We start from the raw sequence: 6,012 nt of genomic DNA on the forward strand, positions 1-6,012 counted from the left end.
CATATATCAGATATATGCCAGTACATTAGCCTGTGTGCTGATAGCACACAGGCAGTTGTTAGGACATACCTAAGTATGCCCTAACAACAGGAAATATGGTAAGACGGCCCTGGGGTCCTTCAATGGACCCTGGGCTGTCTGCCCATATATGGTATGGCCCTCGATCGCGTCACAGGAATTCCCTGTGACGCGATCCAGGGGCATCCCCCCTTCTCATTTTCCCCTGAATGCTGCAGTCCACTGTGATCGCAGCATTCAGGGGAATAGCGGCGGAGATAAGAGGTTTCTCTGATCTCCGCCGTTATAGAGCGGGGCTGCGGCTGTGTAATACAGTCATTGCCCTGCTCCAGACAGGAAGTGCGCGCGCGGTCAGCATGAGGTGATGCGGCCGGCGCTGCACTAATGAGCGGCGGTTCAGGCACTGAAGACAGAACATAGGGGTGTTTTGTAGCGCGCCCGCCATGTTCTGTCTTCAGTGCCGCAGATCATTAGTGCAGCGCCGGCCGCATCGTATCATACTGACCCAGCGTACATGTCAGGACTCAGGAGCGGGACAGTGACTGTATTACACAGCCGCAGCCCCGCTCTCATACACGTGTACTATACTGTATTGTGTTGGATTGTGCAGTTTGCGGTGGAGAGAGGAGGGGGGGCTGTGATTTAACGCCCCCCCCTCTCCACAGCAAACAGCACAATACAACACAATACATTACATTACAACACAAGACATTACATCACAATACATTACATTCCAGACTGCAGCTTACCTGGAGTCCTCCGCACCGACTCTTCCATTCCACTGTCTGGAAGCCGTGTCACGTGACAACACGGTCACATGGTACACTAAGTGTACCATGTGACTGTAACCAGGAAGTGCCGGCTTGGCACAGAAGATTTCTTTAGGAAGCGTGCTGTATGGCAACGGGGGCCTGTGGTCCCCCCAGGCTTAGGGGCCCGGTCGCAAGTGCGACCGCTGCGACCCCTATAGCTATGCCACTGGGAACAGTAGCTACAGGGGACTATATAGGGACCAGTAACTACAGGGGACTATATAGGGAACAGTAACTACAGAGGACTATATAGGGAACAGTAACTACAGGGGACTATATAGGTAACAGTAACTACAGGGAACTATATAGGTAACAGTAGCTACAAGGCACTATATAGCGAACAGTAGCTACAGGGGACTATATAGGGAACAGTAGCTACAGGGGACTATATAGGGAACAGTAACTACAGGGGACTATATAGGGAACAGTAACTACAGGAGACTATATAGGGAACAGTAACTACAGGGGACTATATAGGGAACAGTAACTACAGGGGACTATATAGGGAACAGTAACTACAGGGGACTATATAGGTAACAGTAACTACAGGGAACTATATAGGTAACAGTAGCCACAAGGCACTATATAGGGAACAGTAGCTACAGGGGACTATATAGGGAACAGTAGCTACAGGGGACTATATAGGGAACAGTAACTACAGGGGACTATATAGGGAACAGTAACTACAGGGGACTATATAGGGAACAGTAACTACAGGGGACTATATAGGGAACAGTAACTACAGGGGACTATATAGGGAACAGTAACTACATAGGACTATAAAGGGGCCCTTATCTACAGGGACCGCCACAGGGGGCTCTATATACAGGGAGCGTCACAGGGGGCCCTATCTACAGGGGGCACTATACAGGGAATGCTACAGTGAATGCCACAGGGGCACTATCTACAGGGAACGCTACAGTGGGCCCTGTCTGCAGGAAACGGTACATGGAGCACTATCTACAGGGAACGCTACTACCTACAGATGGCTCTACGGGGAGCATTATCTACAGAGGGCTCTATGGGGAGAACTATCTATAGAGGGCTCTACCTGGAGCACTATCTACAGAGGGCTCTATGAGGGGCTCTATCTACAGGGGGCACTGTGTGTGGTGCATTACTTTACAGTGTTTGACAATTTTATTCATGGGCACAGTGTATGGTATTATTATAATCGGGTACAGTGTATGGTACTATTATAATCAGCGGTACAGTGTATGGTACTATTTTATTCAGGGGTACAATGTATGGTACTTTTATATTCAGGGGCACAGTGTGTAGCACTATTATATTCAGGGAAACAGTGTATGATACTATTATATTTAGTGGCATAGAGTGTGGCACCATAAGAATTTGCTCTTCGTTTATAGGTGCAGAAATGTTGAAAAAGTGAGCTTCCGAATACATCTGATTGAGCAAATTGACCCATTTCCGCAGAAATGGGTCATTGACAGGAGGTATCATAGAGCTCTGGACCAGATGGAAAAGTAAAGAGAAAAAAACTAATCTAAGAAGTAGTCACCGGTGAGTCACTAAATGTAAATGTTTATTCTCCCTGTGACTGCTCAGTACTGTAGTTACTGTATGATCTGCAGCGAGATGATGTGTGTATCGTTCTTTTTTGTGAAACGGCAACTCCCAGCATATCCTTACCCTCGTTCTGGCTATATTGGGAGCTGTAGTTTTATTCCGTACAAACTTATATGGCAGGGGTTAAACTAAATTTGCAAATTATCTCTGTACTGAGCTGTATTTGTACTGGTGCTGTATATATGTACTGAGCTTTGTTCTGGTGCTGTATATATATGTACTGAGCTTGGTTCTGGAGTTATATTCATCATAACAACCAAGCTCAATACATCTATACAGCACCAAAGAGAAGCACAGAATATATATACAACTCCAGAACCAAGCTCAGTACATATATACAGCACCACAACAAAGCTCAGTACATATATACAGCACCAGAACAGAGCTCAGTACATAAATACAGCACCAGAACCAAGCTCAGTACATATATACAACATCAGAGCCAAGCTCAGTGTCACAGTCACAGGGTATGTGGACCCACTAGGCCACTCCGCCGTAGCGGGGAGGCAGCTGACCAGGTCACAGTCTATACGAAAGTCAATGGCAGATAGCAATGCTTGGGTACCTGAACTAGTCCAGATGGTGGCTGTGGCTTCAGCACGGATGGAGGCCGGTGCGGCAGGTAGCGCCAGACGTGGTGGGCAGTATCCGATGTAGCAGAAGACACTGGACGTGGCAGAAGACACTGGACGTGGTAGAAGACACTGGGCGTGGCAAACGACACTGGACGTGGCAAACGACACTGGACGTGGCAAACGACACTGGACATGGCAAACGACACTGGACGTGGCAAACGACACTGGACGTGGCAAAAGACACTGGACGTGGCAAACGACAGCAGTTGCAGTAGACACGACTCCAACACTGGTAGGCACAGGAACAAGACGGAATACAGGAACGGGTAACAGGGCACGGGTAACAACTGGAACGGGGAAACACTAAGGGACCATTTGCGAGACAGACTGGGATAGATTAACAACGCTCAGGCAAGGATCAGAAGGCCTGGGGCCTTCTTATAGACCAGGAAATCATGGCAGTTGATGATGATGACGATTTCCTTTAAGGCCAGGCACGAGCACCCTATGGGACACAGCAGAACGGAGCGGAAGTGAGCGCTGGCGTCTCCTAGGAAGGAGATGGGGATCAGCGCTCACGGATCCATGGCTACGGGCGTTGGGAGGTGAGTAAACCTGACGGCCCGCGGCCATGGACGCTACACTCAGTACATATACAGAGAAGGAAATAAGTATTTGATCCCTTGCTGATTTTGTAAGTTTGCCCACTGTCAAAGACATGAACAGTCTAGAATTTTTAGGCTAGGTTAATTTTACCAGTGAGAGATAGATTATATATTTTAAAAAAAAGAAAATCACATTGTCAAAATTATATCTATTTATTTGCATTGTGCACAGAGAAATAAGTATTTGATCCCCTACCAACCATTAAGAGTTCAGCCTCCTCCAGACCAGTTACACGCTCCAAATCAACTTGGTGCCTGCATTAAAGACAGCTGTCTTACATGGTCACCTGTATAAAAGACTCCTGTCCACAGACTCAATTAATCAGTCTGACTCTAACCTCTACAACATGGGCAAGACCAAAGAGCATTCTAAGGATGTCAGCGACAAGATCATAGACCTGCACAAGGCTGGAATGGGCTACAAAACCATAAGTAAGACGCTGGGTGAGAAGGAGACAACCGTTGGTGCAATAGTAAGAAAATGTGAGACATACAAAATGACTGTCAGTCGAGATTGATCTGGGGCTCCATGCAAAATCTCACCTCGTGGGGTATCCTTGATCCTGAGGAAGGTGAGAGCTCAGCCCAAAACTACACGGGGGGAACTTGTTAATGATCTCAAGGCAGCTGGGACCACAGTCACCAAGAAAACCATTGGTAACACATTACGCCGTAATGGATTAAAATCCTGCAGTGCCCGCAAGGTCCCCCTGCTCAAGAAAGCACATGTACAGGCCCGTCTGAAGTTTGCAAATGAACATCTGGATGATTCTGAGAGTGATTGGGTGGAGTGATTGGGTGGAGTGATTGGGAGGAGGTGGAAACATTGTGTTTTGGGGGTGTTTCTCTGCTAAGGGCACAGGACTACTTCACCGCATCAATGGGAGAATGGATGGAGCCATGTACCGTCAAATCCTGAGTGACAACCTCCTTCCCTCCACCAGGACATTAAAAATGGTTCGTGGCTGGGTCTTCCAGCACAAAAATGACCCGAAACATACAGCCAAGTCAACAAAGGAGTGGCTCAAAAAGAAGCACATTAAGGTCATGGAGTAGCCTAGCCAGTCTCCAGACCTTAATCCCATCGAAAACTTATTGAGGGAGCTGAAGATCCGAGTTGCCAAGCGACAGCCTCAAAATCTTAATGATTTTGTAATGACCGGGGGGTAGGGAAACGGACAAGTGAGCCCTAATCTACCCGCCACTCTGTCCCTGCCTACTTGCAACGACCCGCCCTAGGCGACGGGGTACAACTGGGCGGCGGTCCCTGCACTCAGTAAGTGCACGACAAACATACAAGGGAATACAAGCAAGGGAAAGGGGCAACACCGTGAGCAACCAGAGTGGTGAACGAGCCGAGTCAAGCCAGGAGTGTGCGAGGTACCAAACGAAGAGCAGAAGAGTAGTCAGTAAGCCAGGGTCAGTATGGAGCAGGAACAAAATAGAAGGAGCTGTAGCTGGGCCAGGAAACCACACGAAAAAGAATAACAAGCAAGGAGGAACAGGAAATGCAGGTATAAATAGACAGAGGGCGGGAGCTAGCTGAGTCTGGCCAGGCTGCGATAGGCTCTCCCACTCCTAAGCCTGCCAGCCTGAGTGGTGGAAGCTGGAGTCAGCCTCAGGGATGTAGATTCAGGTGCTGACTGATTAATTAAGGGAGTTAACCCCGAAGCTGTGCCTGGCAGATCCTTTACAGATTTACAGATGATCTGCAAAGAGGAGTGGGCCAAAATTCCATCTAACATTTGTGCAAACCTCATCATCAACTACAAAAAACATCTGACTGCTGTGCTTGCAAACAAGGGTTTTGCCACCAAGTATTAAGTCTTGTTTGCCAAAGGGATCAAATACTTATTTCTCTGTGCACAATGTAAATAAATATATATAATTTTGACAATGTGATTTTCTGTTTTGTTTTTTTATATAATCTATCTCTCACTGGTAAAATTAACCTAGCCTAAAAATTCTAGACTGTTCATGTCTTTGATAGTGGGCAAGCTTACAAAATCAGCAAGGGATCAAATACTTATTTCCTTCACTGTATACAACATCAGAACCAAGCTCATACATATATACAACACCAGAACCAAACTCAGTACATATATACAGCAACAGAACCAAGTTTAGTAAATAAATACAGCCCCAGAACCAAGCTCAGTACATATATATCAGAACAACCAAGCTCAAAACACACACACACACATATATATATATATATATATATATATATATATATACTGAGCTTGGTTCTGGTGCTGTATACTAGTCCTTCTCAATGAATTAGAATATCAAAAAGTTAATTTATTTCAGGAATTCAATTCAAAAAGTGAAACTCATATATTCTATAGATCC

The sequence above is a fragment of the Rhinoderma darwinii genome, chromosome 1 (assembly GCF_050947455.1).
Source record: "Rhinoderma darwinii isolate aRhiDar2 chromosome 1, aRhiDar2.hap1, whole genome shotgun sequence".
In the NCBI taxonomy this organism is placed as follows: Eukaryota; Metazoa; Chordata; class Amphibia; order Anura; family Rhinodermatidae; genus Rhinoderma; species Rhinoderma darwinii.